This window comes from Vidua chalybeata, chromosome 5, assembly GCF_026979565.1.
Source record: "Vidua chalybeata isolate OUT-0048 chromosome 5, bVidCha1 merged haplotype, whole genome shotgun sequence".
NCBI lineage: Eukaryota > Metazoa > Chordata > Aves > Passeriformes > Viduidae > Vidua > Vidua chalybeata.
Window position 1 is genome coordinate 27,371,911 of NC_071534.1, and position 26,673 is coordinate 27,398,583.

A 26,673-nucleotide genomic window follows, 5' to 3' on the forward strand; every position below is an offset into this window, starting at 1 on the left:
TTAAACCTGAAGGAATAGACGACAGATACAAATGAGATTAAAAAAAATATCCCTTACATTTCATACCAATCACACTTTGCATCAGGCAGTGAAAACCAAGCTTATTGTCTGCTAACAGCACTGATCAAAGGCTAAAATGCTTTTTGCAACAGAAGTTATGATTATATGGGGAGAATAAAAAGAAAGAAAAAAGAAAAAATATCAAAACACCCTGTCCTGTGAAGCAATTGAAAAGGACATGCACAAGTTTGGGGGGGAAAAATGAAATAAAATTTCTATTTTTGTTCAATACTATAGTAATAGTAGTAATAATTATAAATAACAATTACAAATTATTTCAACTGTTTACAATTATTTTGTAAATAGACAACTTTATAACAACTTACAATTATCACAACTGTTTAAAATGTTTACAAATACTACACTTAGATTCTAATTCTCAAAGGTATGCTTTGAAGAAAATTTTAAATGAATCTGGAAAGAACAAACTTGAGAAAATGCTCCTCGTTGCCCACTGCTGGGTTCTATAGCACTTATTTCTGAGACACCTTGATCATAAAAATGCCCTAATGAAGAGCACAAGCTGGACATCAAGAAGAGCTTACTGTAGCCAATGTGTCTGTCTCATATGTAGGCTAAGTTCTTGTTTCCATTCTCTCAATGCCCATTAAGTGCTGGAAGTGTTCAGATAAAAACCAGAATTCCACTGACCTGAAATCACAGATTCAGTTACACAAAAATTTCCATTTCGATAAGCCTTAGATGAAATATTTCAACCTCAATTTTTCTTGAGTTAAGACAGATAATTTACACTTCACAGACTTCCCCTGCTTTGAGTTTTTTGTTTGTTGCAGTTTAAATAAGACAAGAAATTCCCATCCACAATTACTTGAGAAATCTCAGTTGGTAAAATCCCAACAGGAATCAGAGCCTTACTGCACATGCTGAAAGTGTCAATGCATAAAGATATGAACTTGTCATTTACAGTACATGTTGCACAATTGGTAAGTCTGAAGTTATCTAACACATTTTTGCTATGCATCCCTACATTTTTTAAAGCTTCTCCCAGCAGAGACCTGCTTTTGGGGTGTGTGTAAAGCATGATGTCAGGGCAAAATCTCCACACATCTCTCTCTGTTCCTCTATAAAAACACACGCCTGCCATACCCACTCATCAAACGGTTGTGGTTAGCACAGGAAAGAGGGGTTCTTATTTAAAGGACTTGCAGACACAGTCATAAATAATTCAAACTAAAATATAGTACATGGCAACTAAATGAACAAAGTAGATGCTGTAAGATGCCACCTTTATTTTTTAAATCCTTTTCTTGTGTGGCAGTATTCAACCTACTGCCGCTCTCAAAAGCTCTCACCCTTTGGGAAAACCAGTACAGAGGAGCTGTATTTGGGTACAGAGGAGCAGCCAAAGAAAGGCCAGGACCATGCAGGACACTGTACCACCAAGAAAGAAGAGGTGCTTGTAAATGTTAACTCAGTTGCAAAATACTGGAAGTGCCTACAAATATTTCTAAAAGCAGCTTCAAAATAACTTTTATGGATCAATATTATGAGTAAGAACAGGAAGTTCACACACTTCTCCTCCCATTCGCATCCCTTTTTGAACTTCAGATTTGGGTTTTTTTTTCCATCATGAAAACACGGCAAGTTTTCCAGGTAGTTACAAACAGAGAGAGAAAATGTTCCCTTCTCTCCTGCATTTCTGATTTCAGCCAACTTTACAAAACATTTCAGATGTTAAGCCCAGAAGATTTCTCCCTTCAGAGACAAAACCAAGGGTTGATCCCAATGGAAAGATGGCAGCCCCCACCTCTTATCAGGATAAGCTCAGAACCTTCACAGAACCATCTTGTCACCAGGTTTGGCAAGGGGATAAGCACCCATATGGCCCAGACTCTGCTTTGGAAAGTTATGGTTGGTAACATGGACAAATAGAAGCAGTTCATGTTGGAAAGTGGAGGAGAAACCCAGCTCATCATTAGCTTGACTTTACCAAAAAAGTTAATAGAAGAGCAGCTCATGCTTAAACAGGTCTCTAGAAATATACCAAGTGAAGCTTGGCCACATGGTAATTGTATTGCTAGAAAACTTTTCATAAGAGCTTTCATCCCACCCACTCACAAAAAGCATGACCTGAACACATACTGTGTCATCAGATAGCTTTATTTCCACTAATTATGTTAAACTTATAAATTAAGTTTGCACGATCAAGCAAAGATTTCACATGCACTTTTACATTTACTCTAAGTAAATCCCACTGTTCTCAGTGAGGTAACTCAGAGCCCATAAAGATGTTCCAGCAATGCACAAGACACACACAGGCTATAGCTCAAATTGGAAGCAATGGAAAGAAAAGAACAGCACCTCTTAAAACACATACACTTATAATCCAAATGACCACTCAATATTAATGAGTCCAAAATACAAACTAAAACCCATGTCCCATTTAATGACAGACTCTTAAGCTAACAAATATGAAGACAGAGGAGTTTGCCTTTTCTTCTTTACCACACCATAAATACAGTTTCCCATGGGATTTGCAAGCACAGCAAAGATCAGATTCAATGCAGATACCCCTACTTAGGCAGCCCATAATCCCTGCCAGCTCTTTACAAATCCTCTGCTGGTGGATGGTCTATTTGGGATTAGTACTAGAAGGAAAATGAGAGCGACCTTCAGGCTCCTCTGAACTCTGCAGATCTCTGGTCAAACAGGCCAGAGAATCATTGTACCATAACCAGCTCCCACACGGGTTTCTGATTTGGTTTGCAGGGGTTTTTGGTTTGGTTTGTGGGCAGGTTTTTTTGTCCTTCTGCTGCATAAATAAGCCTAGAAGAGGAGGAGGCCCAGAGCACAGAACAAGTATGCTAATGCCATATCATACCAACTGCCACGCTAACAGCAATCACACACACACGCCTGCTCACACGCTCCTGCCAAATAATCACTTAAGCAAACATCAACTACAGAGATTAGCAAAAGCGTCTGACAACGCGCAAATCGGACAAGAAACATGGGCTGAAGGGACAGCTTAGCAAAGTGAGGATTTACTAAGTGAAATGACATGAAGTTCCTGAATCAAAGCTTGCACCATTTTTGGAAGACTGCTGAAAATCCTATCTGTTGGCTAGTAGATTTTTTCCATCCACCCGTCCCTACTGCATATCAGCTGCAGCCAGACAGGCTTCTAATAAAAGCAAGTTACTCTTGCACAAAGGAAAATATCTTTCCGGCCTCTGGGAAGGCAGCAATCCAAGCAAACAACCAGGCACTCAGGTGGCACAAGCCATTGGGAAGCAACCATGGCATCTCAGGGGCTTTTCAGCACCAAAAAGCAAGCTAAATCCCTACAGGAAAAGGTTGGTTTTCCAGGTGAAACCATCCTAGGCAGAAAAAGAACTTCAAATTATTTCTGTTCAATAGATGGTGATAGTGATAGGGGGCTGGAGGAAGGCTACTTTTAAATATGTAATTTTTATTGTGCAAATTAAAGTGTTTTTCTATCAGATTTAAGGCAGACTACCAGAACAATATATTATCTCTAATTTACTAAAAGATGCTTCACTCCAAAGACACTTTCAATGAAAGCAATGAGGTTTTGCTGCAAGAAGCACAAGAGTCACAACCATTTAGTAGCATTATAGGGCATTTGTGTCTTATTTTGAAGAATTTGTTGTCAAAACAAAGGAGGAGGTACTCTTTCTAAATCTTAGACTGAACCATATATTCCTTATTCTGATGAAGCTCTTGCTGAAGCATCAACTTTGCCTGAATCATGTTTGGAGGATGTGTGCCTGGTTAAATATTAATCTCTTCTAGACAGGAAGAATGTGATTTCTAATGAGCTGAAAAAGAACTAAAAATTGAAATGGAAGAAGCTTGGTTGTCTGAAAGCAAGTTGTGACTTTGTAGCACCATTGCACAGATACCACCATATCAGAACTGCCATCTTTCTACCAAGGCTATTTCCAAATCAATTCCTATCTTACTTTCAAAGATAACAAATCTTCCTTAAGAGATCCATGCCTTACCATCTGACAAAGTGCCTAAATGAGCATTACAGAAATGTTTAAATGCACATTTTGAGACAATGTCACTCTTTCCACTGCTGCTCACATGTCATAAACCTGCAAAAAAAAAAAAAAGAAAGACAGAACACCTAAAATAGTTATCTTTAAAAACAAAGTTTTTGCTACAACAAATACCCTTACACAATGTATTAAGCACATTTTGGATGCTCCTATCACAGAAGAAAAGATGCTACAGACTGTGAGCCTTCTGTTGCTGGCTACAGATGGGTGCATGCATTTGCATTCCACTACTAAGGATCCTTTGCACTTCGAGATACATGATGTGTGAGGAGTAGAGTTAAAAAAATAAATACATACATAAATGAATCTGTTGTTCTAGTAATCCAGTAGAAACAAGGAAGCCTTAAATGCAAAGAGACATATCATCTTTAGTTGGTTATGAAACTAATGCCATTGTTTGCATGGCTCTGAGGAGAAAAAAAAAACAAAAAAAAAACCAAAGAGATCAAAACAGGTTTTGTGCCTGATATCCACTGGAACTGAATCTGAGAAGTTAATTCAGTTATATCTGTGCAGGGACAGTCTGGCTTCCACAGATACATATATATTTACTGTTTGTATCAACGCACAAGGAATTCCAATGTACCCATGGAGTCAAATTATCTGTTTTTTTGCCTTTTTAATCCTTAGGGACAGAAAAGGCAATGGGTAGATGCAATTAGCAAAGTCAGATGATGAAGACAACAGCAGAGCTGTCTCTGTGTCTTAACAAGCTTAGAAGATCAAGACCAACTTTGCAATCCAGCCTAAGAAACAGTCTAGCTTCACCTCATAGTCCTGTGCCTGTCTCCACTCAGCTGGACCAGCCTCCCTAAAATATCTGAGCACCAACCAGCCAGATGAGGCTTTTCAAAGGAAAGCAGAGCCCATCCAGTCTTGTCTTCCCTTCCAATTGCTCTGTCTGGTTTTACTCTTGAGAGGAGAGGTTTTTTTCCCTGTACAGACAGGGAATTCCTCCAAAAATATTGTTTGAAGATGGCAAAAATTCTGTTTCATTTATGTGGTTAGCTACCTGTAGACCAGTGTCAAAAAATGGATTTAGACTGGTATTAGAGAATTTTTCCTCTTTTTCTTCCCTCCCCACAGCCATTTGATGGTGGTTTCATCCACAACTAAATAGGGGACATTTACAAGGTCCAAGCTATGCTGAAACTGTGTAGAAACTAATGAGGAAGGAAGATTTTTATAATGCTCTTGTGAAACATTTAATGAGCTCTGAAATAGTGCTGGCAGGCCTCAAAGGAGAAAGGCCCAGTTTAAAACCAAACTTTTCAGTTTACTAAATGGCAGTGTGCAGGAGCCCCAAGCACTATTTATTTTCTAAGACTATTTTTATCTGAAAATACCCAACTCCTGTAACCCTCTTCTGCTCCAAAAGTCTTTACCCCTCTGCTGTAGCTGCCATGCCATCAGTGGCACTTGCCAAGCAATGTGCTCCTAAGGCCCAAAATAACACATTAATACATTTTTCTTAAAGTAGTGGAACTGGATTTTGCCTCAGATATAGTTAGCTCATCTCCTCACCTCCAGAGGTCGCCCCCATTGAAACCAGAATGTGCCATTCTGGGAAGGCTAGGAAAGGCTTTTTGGAGTGGAGGGATGGTGAGGGTGAAAATCCCCTGGCTTTATCAATAATACAGCTCTCTTTTATTACATTCCCATTCCCCCTTCTCATCTCCCATCAAACTGCCTTACAGCTGTGTTCTCTCAATCTTCAACCTGGAAGACATGAAAAAGCAGTCTGCAAGACAACTACAGTTTTTCAAAAGTCACTCCCACACATATAGACAAGGAAACAAATAAAAAAAGTTTGAAAAAAGAAAATTATCACAGAGCCACTGCAGAAGGTAGAGCTAGATATTTTAAATGGCACAGTGATTCTGTTCCCTGGAATTAAAGGAGGTGAGACATACTAGCCAAGAGAGAGTCTAGTTAGGTGAAGTCCTGCTGACCCTTTCTAGCATGGTAAGGTGAACCAATGCTGAAAACAAACTGAACCTGCAACAGGTCCTTTTAAGTCTTTGAGGTCCTTATTTTTCACTTGGGAAAAAACTGTAGGAGCCTAAAGAGAGTCTGAAAAGTATTGATGAAATTGGCATCACAAGATCACTTTTTCTGACAAGAACAAGAAAAATATTAAGAAGCAAATTCCATACTGACTGCCAACTCTTATTTCATGGGTTGGATCAAGCTCATGATAAAAGTAGCAGGATTAAAGAGGTCTTCAGCTGATGACCGCTTCTGTTCAATCTAAAATCAACAGCTTGCAAAGCATATTTAATTTTAAAAAAAAAAATCTATCTGGTCTTTATTTAGTGCCTAATACTGCTGACAAGAGTAACAAGTAGTCAGTGCCCTGGAATTTAGTGACATATAGAAGATCTGCCTTTTCTCATCTGGTTTCCCTGCTGCTGTGTCAGTCCACAGAGACACCGCCATACCATTTCTTACACAACAACTCATCTCTGTGGGTTATTGTAGTAAAACAAAAGCATCCACATTACAGAAGACATTGCTGGCTCCTCTAATTCCATTTTTCCACAGTGCTTCTGCTGAAGAAACTGATGTCAGACAACTGACTCAAATTTCCCCGAACTCCCCTCAAATACACATTGAGCACTTGACAATGCCCACTTTTCTATTTTCCTCTCCACGGCTCCACTGGAGAGGACCCTCTGTGCATTCAGAGCAGCACAATGAAGAATGATTTCCAAAGCATTAACTTGGAGCCATTGAGACTTGGATGTTTTCAAAATGACTCTATTGTGCTCAAAGGATTCTAGACTACCCCAGCTACTCTAGAAGAGAGTCTTTTTCCCCTTTCTCAAAACATCCATCCCTTGAGCCATCCCTGGAGTGCATTGTTGGGCCGATTCCTTAGTGCGGCAAGTTCCATCAGTCAAAGCTCAACAGATACAAATAATATCAGGATATGGATATAAATTAGTGCGACAGACCCTAAATAGTTTTGACAGGTTTAGTAAGTATATATAGCGACACAGAATGCTATTCCTGCTGTCAGACATCAATATGTAGACAGAAGATTGGGGGCACCATGGAAACTCAGCGACATAAGAGTGGTATTGATTGGATAGAAAATGAGGCTGCAATTTAAGCTTAAGGCTGCCAGAGATGCCAAGAATGGAGAATGACCTCCAGCAGTGAATTTTCAGCATAAGCTCCCTGTGAACAAGCCAGTCCAAGAAGGATAAATCAGGGACAAGCTCACCAGGGATATGGCTCAAGTGAGTGTCACTACCCTGAGCAGATGAGAATCGCTCTATGTGTGCACGCGTTACAGTGACCTAGTTCGTTCAAAGACAGCATTTTGTATGGTTTATTATGGAGCCCTGGAACAAAGAGATTTCCTCAATTAAAGTCCTGAAATGCATCCTCTAAATGAAAATGCTTTTGATACACTGACCAGCAAGAGGTTGTAAATATCGAAGCAAAGCAGACATTGTTAAAGACCAATTCCCACAGAAAATGCCACAGTTGGGAATGTAGGTAATGAGGGGGCCTGAACAGAGCAGAAGCAATGAGCCATGCCAGCTCCATCCCTAATGCCCTAGTCTTACACTAAAACACTTGTTATACCATAACACTAGATAAATTGTATTTTCCTTGACAAAAAACCCCAACACACAAAAAAAAAAAAATAGTATGAGTTAAATGAGTGCATTTTCAGAGCTCCTGTGAAGAATTATTTTTAATTCTTATCTAAGGAGTCAGGAACAACCATTCCCAGAATGATCAAGAAGAAATAGAGGACATGTCAAGGAAGTACCTTGCCGAAGCCACGAGTGCTGGAAGTTCACTAAGTAATAATATTCACATTCGTGGCAGAAAGATTAATCTACACAAAACATCCGTACATCAGTACAGCTGTGTCAGGAATAAGATAACCCTCCAAAGTGTCCCCAGTGTCAGGCATATGGTACTGGGATAGCAGCACTATGTTTTGTAATCCTATAGTGAGACAAACCTTCTGCTGGCAAGGATACATCAGCCACAGACTGCATCTCAAATACCTGGGGATAGACATCTGGATAACTGCAAAAAAAGCTGTTTTTCTTAGGCCATTTCTACACTAAAAACGAATATTTACCATTTGTAAAAGAAAGGTTTGTTGCTGGCGTCTATTTTCCCCACCCAAGAGCTGACTTGGGAGTAAAGTCAGTGAGTTTCTGTCCTTCAGTTTCACCCAAAGCTTCATACATGAAAAATCACTGAAGAGTTTAGCTCAGCCCAGAGACAGGAGTATATTAAATCTCCACATTTATTCTCTTTAGCAGAAGTTGCTAAATTATGCAGCAGGAATTGGTTTTGCTGCTTTTTGGGGTCAGTTATGGGGTTTGGGGGTTTTTTTAGTTCAATTAAGTACCCTCTCCATGCACTTCCAAATTTCCCTTCCTAAGCAAATTAACAAATTTTGTCACAAATGCACTGGTTCCTTTTTCCCTTCAAACTATTTCTCATGATCAAAAGTTCAGACTTCTTTTTTTAATTCTTATTCTTTTTCAGGGAGGAAACCAAAACGAACAAAACAAACACACAGAAACATTAAATTTGTTTTGTAATCAGCTCAAGAACACTGCTCAGAACACATAAAAACCCAAGTATTTCTTTGTAACAACTTTTACTTTCCTTTGCTCTCTCCCTCTTCATCCCTTCCCTCCTTCTCCCTAATACAGTCAGTTACACACATCGTTTATTTCTTGTTCAAAAAGTTGAGCTTTGCTAAAAGCTCAAAAAAATCAGTGCCCAGAGGGAAAACAAGGAAAGGACATGAAACTCAAGAGCTGATGAGCCACAGGTAAAATGCTCCTCTACCATAATACAAGTCATTGCAAGCAAACAGGATCTAGTTAAAACACCACTATCCATAGCTCCAGGGTTATGTCACAGAGAAAGATTTAACTCCTGTCACAAACATTTCCCCAGTGCTCCCAAGAACCAGCCAGTCTCTCAGATGGACATCCTAGGAGCCAGCTCCCAAGGGTGCCACTAAGTTAAAGTGCAGTAGCCATTCACCACCAAGGCAAAGCCACTGGCAGCGTGAAAGAGGTGCGACAGCCAAGTGGAAGATGTAAAAGGAGCAGATAAGCTCCTGCAGAATGAAGACTACCACTCCCCTATGAAAAGTTGTTTTAAAAACGAGAGAAGAAAGGAAGGTAAGGAGTTAGAAGCACCGAGGGTGGAGACCATGAAACATTTGCAGAATCACATATACGTTCAACAAAGAGGAAACTGTGTTTTCACCGTTGTTAACTCAGATTTTCCCCCAGCCTATCCCTCCCGAGGAAGGGGAAGACACGAACTAACGACGGCAGTTTTAGATAGATCTATCAACACTTGCTAGATTTAGTTGTTTCACCGGGAATAAATTAGGGATAAGAAGGCAAAGTCCCAAGAAAAATATCAGCCGAAGCGCTCGGTCTGAAGGTACAATTTAAACTCCCGAGTTCCAGCCGGGACGTTCCTGGCACAGGGTAACTGGGACCCGCAGGGGGTTTGCCGCTCCGCTGCCCTTTTGTCCTTTCGAAACGGACCTGCCCGCACACTCCTGCCTCCCTTCCCCGCTGGGTCACGTCGCCCACCGCCACCGCTGTCCCTCTCACCCCGCACTGGCATTTAAACGCTCCCAGGGACCAAAGCACCGCGGCAGCGCTCCCCACCCGGCAAAGCGCGGTCCCGTTCCTGCTCCTGGGCACTCCCAGACCTCACCCACCACCTCGGCCAGGTGTCTCCGGGGGCTCAGGTGTCCCTCTCAGGTGCACGCCTGCTCCCACCCAGCCCCACGGCCCCTCTGGCCGGCCACCCTCAGCGGCGTCCTGCTGGGGCAAGTGTCCCGGAGCCTCGGCAGGGACGAGGCGAAGCGCTTCCCACCCTGCCCCGGTGGAACAAGCGCTGGAGGTACCATCCCTCGGGCAGACCCGGGAGTCCCGGCCGCTGCCTCGGACTTACTTCGGGCGTCAAAAAGCTCTTCTCCCGCAGCTGAAAGGGGCGAGCCGCGACCGTCCCCGGTGAGCAGCGGCTGCTTCTGCCGCCGCCTATCCCTGCGCTGCTCACGGACGGCTCTGCTCTCTTTCCCACCGGAGCTTTCTCGCCGAGATTTTTATACTGGAGGCAGGGAACTTGATCCGCGCTTTGACTCGGCGGAGCCCGGGTTGCGGCGAGGCGGCGAGAGGAGGGAAGGCAGGCGGGCGCCGGGGCAGAGCGAGCGGCCGCGCTGCCCCCTCGTGTGATGCGGAGGGGGCGCGCCGCCGGGTGGGTCACCCGCGGGGCAGCCTCGCCCCCGCCGCGGGGCTGGGCTGGCCTGGGCTGGCCTGGGCGGGCGCGGGGGCGGGACGGGACCGCTCCTTTCCTCTGCGATCCGCCGCAGCTCCCCCGGGAAGAGCGCACCGAGGAGAGCCCAGTGGGGAGCTGCTGCAGCGCGGTGCGCCCCAAGATCCCTACCAGGCTTGCTAGCCCAGGCAACTTGCCCTCCTCTTCATCACCCAGGGAGAGGGAGAGGCATCTCGCCCTACATCTCGCCCCCCGACCGGTGGGGGGCTTCAGCTGCTTTTGCAGGTACAAACGTCCACCGCAGCTTTTGCTCCGGTCGCCTTTGGCTGTCAGAGTTTGGGGAGCTCTAACTTCGGCTTCACTGACTTCCATTTTGACCACGGGAGTGATAGGCTGGAAATACTGCTAGGGAGTGGGAAACAAGAAAATAAATAAATAAATAAATAAATAAAACCCCACAGTCGACCGCTTCTCCCCCCCCCAGTCCCCCACCCCCAGCTTTTAATTTCAACTTGGCCTAAAAGCACTATGAGAACAACTTTTGCCATGCCATTTCAACATTTCTGGTCATAGCGGTTGCTGGAGTTGTATCAGGGCTTTCATTTAGTGGCAGGCTTTTCCAACTTTTAGGTTCATTACATCCACTGAATAAGAGTGTTCCCCAATCCACAGCTTAATTTAAAACTACGTGGACTTGTTCCAAACTCCAGGCAATTTCTGTGTAATTCCCTCTCCCCAGAGCAAGTCTCTGCCTTCACTTGAAAGACTGGGCCCATTCACTGCTTAGGTCTCAGCTGGGTTTGCAGCTTGCAGCTCCTGCTCCAGGTTTGCACAGAAATCCAGTTCAGATTCCCCTCCTGTTTCCAGAGGAATGAGCTAAAAAAGTAATTTGTCTGGCACCGAACACATTGCATCATCTAACACCTACCATCTGTGACAATGAAAAGCACTGTACAGCCAGTCCCAGAGCAGGCAATTGCACTCACCTGGAGTCCTTCTTAGTAAAGTAAACTAACCCTTTCCATCCACACCTTGACATCTTCTTTTCATCACACAGTTATGTGTTCAGTCCTGGCACGGCTGTTCACGATTTGCACCACCAGCAGGTTTAATGACAGTGATGTAATTTAAAACAACAATTTTGATTTGCAGTGTAAAGTGATGGCTTGAGGTGGAGAGAATATCCTTTCTAGCAGCTGGATGAGTGGAAAGGAGAACTCAATGGCTTTCGTGTTTCAGAGCATGCAAGGCTGAATGAATGCTTGCTAGCCAGCTCGCACCTTCCTGAGGTCTTCTCAGTGAAATCCTGGCAGCACTGTGCTAAGCACAACAAGCATCTAGAGAAAGAAACTTTCCGTCAAAAAACACCTGGTAGTGGTTGACACTTTGCAGACCCAAGAAATTCTCCATACAACCACTATAGCACATGTCAGATGATCAATCCTTTCTGAGTAACTAAGTAGAAAAGAGAACAATGGCTCTAAGTTCACCTTGATTGAAACCAAAACGGATTGCATCAGAATGGGCCAAGAGGTTTCTTATTTTCCTCACAGAAATCCGAGTCTTAGCCAAAACACTGCAAGCTTACCATTTTGATAAAACAGTGGAAACTTTGCAGAAAGCAACTGCTTTTCACAAAGATGTGCATGATGTTAGAAGCCTCCTTTGACCTCTAAATTTGGAAGCAATGTCAAGACCACATTTGCTCCCAGATTTTCTCCCTACCTAGTTTTTCATGGCTTAGACGTTATTTTCCTGAAACTGAGTTTACATACAAAAAAATAGTTTTGTGTGTTATTTGACTCAGAATCTCCAAAATAAAACTGCTAACAAGGTTAGCAGAGCTTCTCAGGGGACAGATCATTGTTCAAAGCACCTATGACTGAAAAACAGAGTTTCTCGGTTTTTGATTGCCAAAAAAGTAAATGTTTTTTAATGTTCGTATTATTTGTTTCAATGGCACCTTGAGGCTTAACTGAGGTTTCCATTGCAATAAGCACTGTACAAATACAGGAAAAATATTCTTTTCCCCAAATTGCTCACTGTGTTGTATACGTTTGATATTAATGGGGCATAATACTTGAATTTCTTGACTGAACTTTTGCTATTGAGATAGAACCTGTTAAGACAGAGAAGACAATGAAACAGTGAATACAGCAGTCTTGAGAGGACAAATGTAACTTCTTTTGCCAAGAAAAAGGTCACCAGCTATGTTATTCACAGCCTCAAAGGTGCCTGTGACATTGGTTCCCAGTGGGAAACAGCAGTACAGCATGGAGAAAAGGGATGGATGGAAGATAAGCTATGACCAGTTACTTTCAGGCTTGCCTGAGCTTGCCTTGTTTTCCTTAATAAAAGGATATTAAGGTTGGAGAAGCTTATCTCCAGATCTTCTCTGCTGTTTGGTCTCTCCTGAGATTTTTCTCAGACAATGATATAATTGCTGCATGATCTCTGGAACTGCAGACCAGTCAACATTTTTTTGTGACATATAGGAAAATCCCTACTGGAAAAAATACTTTTTAACTATTACTTTTCTACTCTGAACACAAAGGAAACCAAGAAAAGAAACTTTGCTCACAGATTGTCAGGGATACTTACTTATCTTTAAAATTCTTAGCATTTGTTTACAGTTGTTGGTTCCACTCTGATCAAAAAGCAGTGGTGAGGAATGGACTGGCAGCTGTAGAAGTCCAGTTTCTGTTTTCACGTATCCTCTTTGCTACCTGGAGCAGAAATGCACAACCTAAGGAGTGAGCCAAATCTGAAATATCTCTTAAAGAGGAAAACTGATGGTTCAGGCCAAAACAAGCTGTAAAAGGACCTTTGATTAATGCCATGTGCAAATGGTCTCATAAACAATCCAAAATATTAGATCCTAATAAGAATCTCAATTCAATCAGTAAAAATTTATGTTAATTTTGGGGGAAGAAGCTCCCAAATTTAGGTACAGTTTTTACCAAAATAATATCATAATTTTACCATAATAAGTTGCCTTGAATTAGGTGGGGTTTTTTCCCTTTGAAAAAAACATAAACACCAACTTTTCTCTTTGAAGCTGGGGTTTTTTGTTACTCTTAGGTAATCACTTCACAACCCACCTGAAGGAAATAGTTTGAATTTCTAACAGCAGTTTGCACTTTTTTTTCCAAAGATGGCCTTAAAAATTCTGACTCTAAAGTTCAGAGAGCAAGTCAGAGGACAAGGCTTTATGCAATTTTCTCTCAAGAAGAGCTTCCCTGTTTTCAGTCCCACTGCTGAGTAGGTTAGAAGGTCAGCTGGAGCTGAGCTTGCCTTGTTTGTTTCAGCTCCACTGTAAATATCGATTTCTTTCCCTGCCCTCCCCAGCCATCAGCAACAGCAGCACCAGGAAAACGTAACATGATTCCAGGAAAGCAGAGAGTAGAACTCCACAACAGTTTAAAGGTTTCTTCACCTTTTGCTCCATTGTTGTTCCCGAGCTATTGAGCTGCCAAGCCCTGGCAACTGAGTGCTCTGCATCTCGACTGCCGCGCTCAGATCAGATTTCCATTAGTGATACTGAATTATTTAGTGAATGCATTGAGGATTGAAATCAACTACTTCTGAGCTGTTTACCCTCTCACTCTATCTTTCATTTCAAGCCCTCATACTATCATCACAGAGACTATCAATCTTATAATTGGAGTAGAAAAATCCACGGAGTTCAGAAATAATAATTCATACCTTACTCCCTAATATTAAAGTAATCCAGAGTATAAAAAATCAGATTTCCCAGAGGTATGTGGAAGACAATGGCAAGACCATGAACCCAGAAGAGTTATTCTTTCATGCACATATGCTAAAAACTTAAGATATTTGAAAACAAAGCCAGTGGCCCAGAACTTGATCTTAAGCTTCAGTCACCAAACCATGAATACATGTCGTAACTTTACACATTTGACTGACTCCATTTTCTACAAGGGGATTAAAGCTCTTCTGCTCAAAATTATTCATGTGCATACATCTGCATGCTGCAGTTTGAAATCCACAAATATAATGTGACACAGCAGGCCTTTCCAGATCCCCAGCATTTAAAAGGCTGCTCTTCATATGTTGGCTTCTCTCACTACTTTCTTCTTTTGTTTGTGCTGGCATTCCTGGGAGTGGAAGTCTACTGCATTAAAAATAAAATACCTTAGCTATGATGAAAAAAAAAATTGCTTTGAGTACATGGCCACCTTTTTTTTTTTTTTTTTCCATAAACAAACATGTTCATTTCATTCTAGTTTTGCAATTTAGGGAGAAGTTTAAACCAAAAGAAAATGGCATTTTATTATGAAGGGCTGAGCAACAGCTACCACTTCTGTTCTGTATTCTGGGGGTTTGTCACTATGCATTGTAAAATCGAAGCAAAATGCAAAAACAACATGTTTTTCCTTTGAAAACGAACCAATAAAATTGACGTTTTTAATTGATTTCAAACTTACGGCAGAAAATTACTCTACAATTAGAATGCAAATTTCCCTTTCAATTTCTCCCAGGAAGAACCTGATTTGCTAATACCTATTTTTTCACAAGGCACTACACCCACGTGCCTAACTATTCTATGAAAGGACTGGCTTTAGAAGTAGAGAAGATAGCATTTATAATCCCACCAAATCTGTCCTTGATGCTTCATTAAGGCAATCAGCCAGTGTCAGACACACTACTAAATAGCTTTGCCCTGGGCACTGGACTGAAATGGTCAATTTTACTCTCTGCCAAGCTAGCAATAACAGATTAGAGGCTCTAACTCTTTAGCAGGCAAGTGATTAGAAAATTAGAAGTATTCTGATCCTTTCCCTATGATCTAAATCATGACACGTTGTATTTTTCAGTTAGAACTCTAGTAACCACCTTTTGAAATACATAATCACTAGCTTTCAATCCAATTTTGCGTATATAATAAAAAAAATATTTCTTACTATATTCCCTTTAAGGTGAATTGGTAGTATTTTGGGAACAACCATTACAACACCCTTTGCATCTGCAATATGATGCAAACAGCACAACTCTGAACCTGAATGCATGAACAAAGAAGAAATTCCACTTACCAGAATGTTCTCTTGCCTTCTGATTTGTTTGTCAATTTGTAAAGAGTTCACCTGTGTAATTATAATGATGCTAAACTTCACATTTAAAGATAAATATAAGTGGTTTTAACAAGTCTTTCTTATGCACAATCAAATGTTAAGAGTTCTCCTTTGGAGCAACTGCAGAACAGGCAGCTAAATCATTGATTACAAATCTGAGTGAAATCACAGCAATAGAAGGAACACAAATTAATATCAAACATATTCAGAAATACCATTACTGAGAGTTCTTTACAGCTGTTTTTCCCAAGACTCTGGTGGCTTAGTTCACAGTTAAGCTCGTCAGCTCTCAGTGGTTACAGTACAAGCTTGCACATACTTAACAGAGGGGTTTCTCTTCACTTTAGTTAGTGACAGTCACTGTAGTAAAGGCAAACATGTATTGAGACTGACAGTTGTGGAAGTGACAGCAACTCATCCATTAAGTAGGACATAATAAAATTCAGGCCCTAAAATGGTTGCTTCTGAGGATGTTAGGGTTGCAAAGCACTTTAGGAGCTAGCTAAGTAGATAGATACTTTCACAAGAGAATAAAATAAAAAGTGAAATTGTATTAAAGATTTGTAGTACTCCTTCCCTGATACCATGTTTTTAGAAACAGCTGTAGCCAATGGGAAATTTGGGTGATATCACATCCAGAGATAACAAGAAACCTACATAAAGGTCTGTTGTTAAAAACACAAGAACTGGAAGACAATCAGCTATAACCTGCACGTGTGCAATACCTCATTAGTTAATGTAATAGCCAGGATTTTTTTGCCCATAAGAACAAAATTAGGTACATCTGTTCTTAACTTACTGGCAATTTCTTGCTGGAGATTTGAGCCAGTTGCCCTCATAAAGCACAATACATCTTTGATGGAAACTCCTGTGGGATGCTGTTGGCTTCAACGCCAGCTTGATCTAGGCTTTCATGTTCAGGAGTTTAACAAAATGTGGCATCATCATCCACAGGCCTAGACCTGGACTGGCTGTTATTAAAAAAAAAATATGCACATTAAAACCTTTTAAAATTCACATTAAAAATTTCATTCTGATATCAAATTATGGGGATTACTGTGGGCAGTGCTAACACTTCTTGCTAAATCATGTCAGTTTTTTCCCCAAAGACCTAGTTCCCAGCATTATGTGATTGATTTAGACATTTAGTTTTCAATAGTAAAAAGTGCAAACATAGGGGAGAAAGTCCTGATTCTTCCACTTATGCTTTACAGGAAGATCTCAGAATACAAATGTTAAAACATTGCTAAAAAAAAATCCAGAGTCAATAAAAATTCCCAGAATATGTGTCAAACTGTATATAATAAACTTCTATATTATAATATATAATACATATAACTGTTTAACACTTGGAGCCTTTCTCACAAGAGCTGGTGGGAGTTTTTTCACATTTTTAATTCTTGGAACCATCAACATAGTGAGAAAGACTCGATAAAATGGCCACACATGTTGTTCTTTTGGTTATTTCCTCTGGTACATCCTTCACTTCAGTAGTTTACTTTGCAGATTGGGAATCTGAAAGGAGTAGAACACAGGGGAAGGTGTCTTCCCATGCAGAATAATTTCTGACATTACTTAAAAAAATCCTAATTTTAGGCTCATTTCAACAAAACCACTACAGCTATTGCTCGTAATAATTTTGCTTTTACCATTCATTTCTACAGTGAAATTATGGAGGTTTTAAAAGGAGTTAGGTCTGAGCAAAGATACATGGTTCTACTTTAAAGAGAGGGAACAATCAGGCTTACCCTGTATCATGCACAGCTCTTCTGGTCATTAGTCTTCTTATTTCTACCGAGAAGTGGATAGGAACAGGGTCTCATCCTGTTTTCTAAGATCCCTCAGGTACTTTAGGCCTTTTGAAGATACCATGTTTTTTTTAGTAGTATTTATGCAATCTTTAAAACAGAGGAACACAATCTTAGCTAAGGTTCCTTTTGTCTTAACTTTAGTATTAATGTTAATTAATTAATATCTGACTTTATTGATGAAATTATAGTCAGAACCTAAGAGGATATATGTACTTGTACTTCAGTAGCAATATTTTTGCTTTTTCAATTTCCTTTTCAATGCTACATGAGATTGTTCAGAATTGTTTTTACCTCACCAGAGGTACTCTTGTTCTAGTTATTCTGCCTAAATGTTATGATATTGCAAAGTAGACCTTTCCAAACAGTTGAGTTCTGTCTCTCTCTTCAGCATTCATCCCTCTCTTTAAATAACCTGCATCCTTCTCTTTGTCTAAATGATGCTAATATAAGATCTGATTAGGACAGCATAAATAATGCACATCTAGAAATTGCAAGGAGTTGAAAGCTGCAACACCACCAGATTTGTCTTAGGAACCACAGTTAACTGCCTAAAGGCAATATTGTATATATTGGAATGCTCCCAATATTTTACAAAATTCCCATGCTTCTGGTACAATTTGCCTATCTCCATTGCCTTCATCATATCTTTTCAGGAGGTAGAAAACGAGTCTGTAACAAGGAGCTCATATGAGTCTGTGACCCTTTATCACTATTGCCTGAATTCTTTCTTTGGTGACATGTTTTAGATTTTGATTAATTTTTTTCCCTTCTGTGTATGTGTGTGTGTGACATCTGTTTTGTTTCAGCTGTCTGGGATAGGAAATGAGGAGCACTTTCCTCGCTGCATTGCCTGTCTTTACTCCAGCATCTATGGGTACCGTTCATTTTCCAGATGAAATATTGTTTTGGAATGTTGTAAAATGATACTCCCTTTATGTTTCAAATTATTCTTACAGTGTTGGTCAAAAAAATGAAAAACACCTAATTTTGAAGCATAGGCATAGGACCAGGTCACAAATGTAATTCAATGCTTTTTATATGGTGTTTTTCCCCTGGTTATTCTGATGATGAAAGAAGTGCTGGGAATCCATGAACTTGTTTAGCAAGTGTGTCTTTTGTGGGTTTGTTTATTCATGAAATTGAAAAGTGAAGATGGGTAAAATCCATGCAAACTGATACACTACCTGATCTGGACAGGAAAATGCCATCCTCCATGGAATCCTGGTTTATTAGCAGGGATAACATTTTTATTAAATCCTAGATGAACCCCCACAGCTGGATTCCCCTGCTGCCCCAGCCTGGCTAGGAGGTAGATTTATCCTGTAAGGAATGCCCAGATCCCAGTGCAGGCACATTGCATCTGGGCTCTTCTCCTGTGGAGCTGATTCTCACCTGTGGTTTCCCCACTAACTCAATAAGCCAGCTGTGTGACTGAGTCTGAAATATTACCTGGTACTTTGCTACAAGAATTGTTCTAGGAGGGGGATTCAAGGCAAATTTTGCTGGGCTTACTGTTATTAAAGGAAGAAAAAAAAAAAAAAAAAAAAAAAAAAACAAGACAAAAAACCCCAAGACCTGCTCTGTTGAGTAGGTAAATTCATTGGAATTTACACCTTCTCAGGCTGCAATAATAATATGTTTATTAAACTTCAGGATCACAATTCCCGGGACATCAAGGTATCACCCAAGATGTCTCAAAACCATGACTGATTCAAACTTTTCTCTGATTACAACCATTCAAAATTCAAATCCCACCCACTAAGATTATTGAATAGAATTTGAGAGAGGCCAACAATATTGTTTTAACATTCAGGTGCTTTTTTATGTGGGATGGTTGAGAAGAGGAAGAGTGTTGGATTTGGAATCTCTTCAGAATTCAGATAATTTTTAAGCTCAGGCTGTCTAAAAAAATGAAGATGAATTAAAGAAAATGGAAAGTGATTTCCTGTTACCCTTGTGCAGAATTACTCGACCAACTTGACTGTTAAAATTCTGGCATTCATATCTGTTAAAGTCATTAACTAAATGTCCTCCAGCTTAAAGAGGTCTTGTTTCATACATCTCATCAATACTTGAGACATGGGACAAGACTGAACTGCTGGTTTTGACCTCATTCTCGTGCCAAATTTTTCACTATGAACTCTTAAAAGCCTTTGTGCAATTAGCATATGAAGAGGATTAAATTAGTCCCCTTTGGTCAAGGTTTGGGGTTTTTTTGGTGTAGTTTTTTGTGTTGCTTTTTTTTTCCCCTTAATTAATATTTTAATATATTAATAAGAGCAACAGCCAAGAATGGGCATAATTGTTTCAAAAGGTAAGTTTGAAAGATTGAGAAAATGAAAAAAGAAGGCTTGGAATAGTAGTTCTACCATAAGGATAATTAGTTTTCTTCATTTGTTATTCAAAACTGTAGCAAATTTCATCCGAGAACTGAAAGCTACATCAATATTACTGCATGCTCTATACTGGTGTTCATCCCAATGGTTAAGATAAGTTAAAGCCAGTATTTGCATATTTTTTAATTAGTAAGCAAAATAAATGCCAAGTTCAAGCCTCTGGATGCTGGCTGGCCTCTGTGTGTGTATGTGTGAGACAGGAACTGGCCCTTCTGCCCCCCCTGGCTGGAGCTTCAGCCCTGCATTTTGCCTTCTCCCATTCTAGGACAAACCATGCTGGCACTGGTTTCTCTTTGCCTTGTTGCTGCACCAGATCTCATCAGATTCCCTTTCTTCATGGTTATTGAAGAAAATGATGACGAGGACTGGAAGACAGTGGTCACTGAGGCCTGAGTCAGTTGGCTGAGCTGTATCTACATCGTGACACTTCCATGGGAGCCTCCACCTCACACCCTTGTGGCAGGAAGATGAGGAATTACCTACCTGCTTACCTGGAAATTCTATGTGCTTCTTCCAGTCAAACACACTGCTCCTCCACGACCATGTTTGGGTAAGCATGAACTCAGCTGTACCCTGAACAGATCATTTTTTAACTGTTAGGTTCAGCTCACACTGAGATAAAGCCATTTTGTTGTTGTTGTTGTTGGCCAGTGCAGTGGTATTTGAACCTGTGGAGAAAGCAGCTCTCTCTTTTTCCACTGACTGACAGTCTTAAACCAGGCCCTGTAGTGCTTTTTACTGCTATGCTCACATTAAGATGGACAGAAGAAAAACGAACAAAGAGAAAACATTTCCATGTCTATTGTTTTAGGGGATCAGAATCAGACTTTTTCCTGGTGTCCATGTGTATCAATGGAAAGAATGTGGCAGGGCTGCAGGCTGTCCCTTCCTTCTCCTCCCAGTTTCCATTTAAAGACCCAACACATTTGAGAAGAACAAATCTGTTTTCTGTTTCCTATTTTCTGCACAATAGGAATGCAACTTTTAGCTTCAAGGAAAAAAAAAAAAAAAAAAACCACAAAAAAACCCCACCACCACAACAAAACCTAACAACTGAAAGAAAAGTGCATAAGTTCATGAAAATACCTTTGACACAAGAGACTGCAGAAACTGGAAAACTCAATAGGAGACACACAGTGCAACAGAATTTGCCAGATGTGAGGTTAACATAGTGAGAGTCAGAGGACTTACAGGTCTATTCTTTACACCCACCAGTGATTTCCTGGGTGACTGAGTAAAGGAGCCTCTCTTTAGTTGTCTGTGGTGTGTTCAGCACCTGATTCTGAAAATCATACACATTTTGTGTTTCTATTTGTCAATTCATATTCCCTGTTCCTTATAGCAAATACTTTTTTCTTTCTTTCTGCTTTTATAAAAATCCAAAGAAGGCCTTGATATGACCTAAATAAGGGTCCTAAATTCAAGGATCCAACCCTGATAATCGTGCCCTAACCTCAAAGTTGACCCTTCTTTGAGTGCAAGACTGGATCAGATGTTCCCACCAACATAAATTAGTCTACATTTGTATAATAAAATTTATATTTATGTATAGGTTATATAATATACGCAAACTGTTTCTGTAATCTAGTGAGGAAACATAACAAAGAGCTTCCAAAAAATCTCATATTGGTTAGAAAAAAGGGCAGTAACAAACGGAAGGTTCAATATGCTTGGGTAGAACCAAAGTTCAGATCTGAGACAACTAGAGCTGGACATCACAGTCTGGAAACAGAATGTTAATTTCTCACACCAAAAAGTTTTGTTTCCTCAAGTCACAGGTAGTAAGAAAGAATCTAAAGCAGAGAAACTAGCTTTGGCCAATGAAGTTCCTGAATTATCCACCATTCCCAAATCCTTGGATCCAAGATCTTCATAGAATCACAGAATCATTTAGGTTGGAAAGGACCTTTAAGATCAGTCCAACCATTAACCAAACACTGTCAAGTGCACCACTAAACCACATCACTAAAAGCCACATCTACACAGTTTTTAAATGCCTCCAGTGGCTCCAACACAACCACTTCCCAGGACAGCCTGTTCCAGTGCTTGCCAACCCTTTTGATGAAGAGACTTTTCCTAAAATCCAACCCAAACCTCACCAGGCACAACTCAAGGCTATTTCCTCTTGTACCATCACTTGTTCTCAGGTAATGGTAGAGAACAATAAGGTCTCCCATGAGCCTCCTTTTCTCCAGGCTGAACAGCTTCAACTCCCACAGCTGCTCCTCTTCAGACCCTTGCTCCAGACCCTTCACCTTACACATACATAAGGCCCTTTTTACAGATGTCTTTTTTATTGGATGACTGAGTTGAGACACTGAAAAAGGTTGCAATTTAGAAGGAACTGTGAATCAATACTCTGAAAAGATTAATCTCAGTGTTTGTTATTAATAATAACAAAAAAAAAAAAAAAAGAAGATCATCAGATCCTGTATCACTGAATTTTCAAAATTAGAATACAGGAAATTACAGAAACTTTAAAAAAAAGAAATCTTAAATGAGAAGGTCAGAAAGTATTGGCATTCTAAATCAAACAGCACTTCATAATCCTAATTATCCCTTATTCTCTTTCCCCCACATAAGCACAAAGGTGATTCATTTCTGGCCATAGATTGGACCTTCTTCATTATTAAAAAGGTGAAGAAAAGCTATAGATGATCTCCAGAGCACTGCAATACTGACCTTGCTCTCCCATTAAGAGGTCACTTCTTAGAGATGGTCACTGCAAGTAAAAATCAGCTTGACTGCAAATCTAGTATAAGAATTTCAGGGTGACTTATGGAATCAGACACTGCTCACTTGGTTTTGTATTGGTGAAAACTTCAAGCTACAAAAAAAACCTTTAAGTGACTGGAAAGACTAACAAGAACTTTTAATAGCAGTGTTACATGGAGAAACTGCTGGTTATCCAGTGACCCCTTACTGTACAATCATCACATTCAGCTGGACACCACTGTTCATTATACATTTCATAAAAGGCAGAAGGGAGGAACAAGGAAAAAGAGTGAGCAGCCAGAATAATAACCCCTTATATTTATATGGAGCCTTGCATCCCATTAAGATGTACCTCAGGGATGATAGTGAGACACATTAGCAAAACACAGATACTCCTGGAGCTAAGTATGTATTCATATATGGACTGAGAAAGACCAGAGCTTATTAGAATATCATCAGCTCTGTCAGTGAAGAAATTTATGAGGTACATATATGTATTAACAAAAAGAGAAGGCAACCATACCCTGTTTAAAGCAAACACAGTCTTCAGCCTGTTGGCTGATTATATCAAGAAGAAAATCCCCAAAATCTAGACACAAAACACTAGTCTGAATCAGCTAACACAGTTTTTGACTCAAGGTCAGTCAGATTTGAGCTCTGGGATCCAAACTATTCAGAACTACATTTTAAATCTTATTCTTTCCTTTTTAAGTCACTTCTTCATTCCCTTATCACCCTTAAAAAAGCCAACCAACCACCAACAACAAAAGAGATTCCGACTACTCTGTGCCCTCCGTGTTTTGTGGAGAGTAACAGAACTTCCTCCTGAGCAGGTCTACTTATATCCTTTGGAGAGAAGCCTCCTCCTCCCTCTAATTTTAGCAGAAGGTTTCATCCAAAAGCTGAAACCTCTGTGGCTCCCTGTCAAGGTGTTACATGCTTCGGAGACAAATGGAGAGCAATGGAGGCTGCAGTCAGAAGTTCTTCTGACAGTCAGTCCTACTAATTTTCATTAGTTCCCTGATAGCAAACTGTTTATAGGTGTTAACCAGGCAGCGTTCGATTCTCCTGGCTTCCTGTCGTCTACAGATTGAACATCTGAATCAACACCTAGCAGCCAACTCCTGTTTCTTATCCATGGGAAACAAACCCTTTACTTTTCTGTATCTTGAAAATCACAGCTCACCTTTAATACTGCAGAAGTGCTTGCCTTACTGAATGAGAGCAGCAGAATCTATGCACTTGACCCACTAATACTTCTAACTCCACACTCACATGGCAACAGCTCCTAACAAACACACTCTTATACATCCCTGGTGCTAATTTAGATTGTGGATAGGTGAGGCAGAAGCAGAGAGGGTGCACCTCTGAAGGTTTCCTTGTGCTGCTGTGAACAATACAGCTGCAAATACAATACTCATGTAGCAATATCAAGCCTTGAATGTGAAAACATGAGATCAAACACCTTGAAATTATGGGACTGCTTCCAATATTTACCTATTTTTAGACTTAACAACCTTGGCAACATGTCTTACAAGCATCACTCCCTAGTTTAAAAGGTCCCTTGTTAGGGAGAACCACATTTTAACTGCAGGGAAATGCTGAAATCACTTGGCTGCGGTGAAGCTGCAGGGGTTTTGGGGAGAAAAGGTTTCAAAGCAAATAATTCCTGTCAGGATTGGGTTTTTTCCTCCCAAGAATGGGGTTTTATTGTTTTCATTGTAGTTACATTCCTACTATGAAAGCCTTAGCTTTTTAAAGAAACATTATTACATTTCATATGTAAAGAAAGGTTGCATGAAAAAGGGAATTCCTCAGTTAAGTATATTAGTCTATGAGATAGATATTTTAATATATATATGTGTGTGTGTGTATACAGTTACGGATTTCACCAGCTCTATTAAAGAATTTTGTAGGGAATATAAGCAAGAAACAGCCCTGTGTTAGAAACAGTTAACAGAGCTGAAATTACAGGAGAAATTACAATGAATGAGAAAAGAGCAGTTGGACTCTCTTCAGAACATGTGTAAGGCCACACACATGCAAGAATTTGGGGTTCAAACCCAGTAGGATGCAAAGCTGTTTTCTCATTTTTTTAGATGCACCACTGAGCAGCTCTGCCTGCAGGTGGTGGAGCACCTCCAGAGGTTGCTGTGGGGGCAGCCCCGAGCACATCAAAAAGCACCACTTCTCCACACACATTTCCAGAGAGCAGCTGGCAGCCATTTGGTGCAGCTGGTGGCTGTGAAGGACCCCAGAGGAGCCAGTGCTTTGTACCACAGGGCTCATGAACGTCAAAGCAGTGCTTGGTAGTTGTTTCTTGCTGTGCAGGGAACTCATGACTAGGCTACATCCTCATCCAGCCCCAGCCAGTCCTGCACAGGCAGAACAGTCAGTGCTTTTAGTACTACTCTTATTAATAATAATAATATTCCTAAGCTGTCTGAGACAGCAGGAAAAGGGAGCTTAAGACATCTTTTAAAAGACATGCACACAGCTGGCTGCTGGCAACAGCAGCGAGCATCAAAGGGCTTGGAGTGGAGGAGGGAGACAGAACCATGTGTGAGGGAGGTGTTTTGGGGGCAGGCACTGTCCCAGAGAGACAGGACAAAGGAAACATCACAGAATGATTCAGAAATACAATTTCAGAGTGGGACAATTTCAGAGGCAGGGGAGCTGTTAGGAAATACTGACTTGCATAGAAGAAAGGTTACAAAACTTTTGTGTCAGAAATGGCACAGAAACTCCTGAGTGAGGCAGGGAGGGGAGCCGCTGAAGACAAGAAAGCAAGCAATGGCCATGAAATTCTCAAAAAATTTTCCATCAGACACAGCTGGGCAGAAACAAGCAAAGTTTCGTTATATGCTTATGGGTTGGTCCTGAGATAACATGGAGGTGAACCAGAGAATGCACTGGAGAAACTCTCCTGAGGTGGTTACCTAAGATCCTGAGGTGACCTACACACCTACATTACAGTCCTGCTAATCTCTGCTGGTTCTCTCCTGCACACACTGAATGCTGTGCTGGCAATCTGAGTTTACTAAGGGACTGAAAAGATGTTCCTGGAAGTATTAAAAGGTACTATAAACTTTTTTCTTTACCATGAGCTTGAAGCTGATTTATACAGAGGTTTAACACTCCCTTCTCTACACCAGCAGATATGCACATATATACACACATATGCAGAATTTTGACCCCTGGCTCCCTTTCCTCCACTGCCCCTCCACTCTTCACAACTTCCAAGTCACACCAGTCTTTCCACTCTGTCAGAAGCAGTAACCCAGCTCTGCTGGCAAATAACACAAAGAAACTCAGCCCAGCCAAGGCATGCACTTCTTCACTTTTTATTCTGTACATTTCCACACAAGTCACAATACAGAAAAAGTGTCCAAAAGGAACATTAACCAGCTCTTTCACTGTATACATATTTCTTCCTTCCCCCACTTTAAAATCTCTTTAGTTAGCAAGACAGTGATAAAGATACTTTGTATAAATAGGAAATGCAAGAAAATAGTGGAAGAAAATACTTTCTTACTTTGTTACAAAAAGCCCCTCCTCCTTCTTGTATTCCCCCTCACGGATGATTACCTGTGCCTTGATTCTCTGTTAAACAAACATCCTCCATTCATGGGTGCTGCTGCATGCCTCAGGTTCCTTTTGCCAGCTGGCAGCCTCAAGATGCTCCAGCGCATTATGCACAGGGTCAGGTAGCATAAAAGAGCCCTTTGAGGTGTTATTACAACTCTTGGAGCAGATGTGGGTTCAGATAATAGGATATATACAAATACTGGAACTCTGGATGCCCACGACATGTAGGTTAAAAATGCTCATTTGTTATTTGAATTTACTGCTCGGTTCAGGGGGTCAAACACATTATAGAATGGTCCAGCTTCTGACCTCAGTCACATCTTGGTTCACCAGGAGTGAAGCTAGTGCAGAGATCAAAATCTGCCCATTGTCCTTTCTCCACCATCTCCAGGAAGCATATATATATATATATATATATATACATATATATAGCTTGATGAAACTCAGGCTTTCCATCAAGAGTCTGTTCATCACCATCCCACTCCTTCCTGGCCTTGATGACTCCTTCCTAGCCTCCTTCCTTTTTGCACAAGACACTTCCAGCTCCCTAAATCTTTGTTAACCCTTGTCCTTGTACTTTACCAATTTTCATATCCCATTTGCCAGGTGGCCAGAGGAGATGTTAATATGAAGGCCAGGGAATCTGTTCCCTCAAATGTTTCTGTCCATTGCC

General features: G+C 40.7%; 1 protein-coding gene across 1 annotated transcript in view; it reads right to left on the reverse strand.

Moving 5' to 3' along the window:
• The window catches only part of PTN (pleiotrophin), a 77,846-nt gene extending 67,489 nt beyond the window's left edge, over positions 1-10,357 (reverse strand). Inside the window, exon 1 of the mRNA XM_053943317.1 lies at positions 10,077-10,357. The gene's annotated coding sequence lies outside the window, so the exon portion shown is untranslated. The remainder of the gene's footprint in view (positions 1-10,076) is intronic.
• Between the last annotated feature and the right edge of the window lie 16,316 nt (positions 10,358-26,673).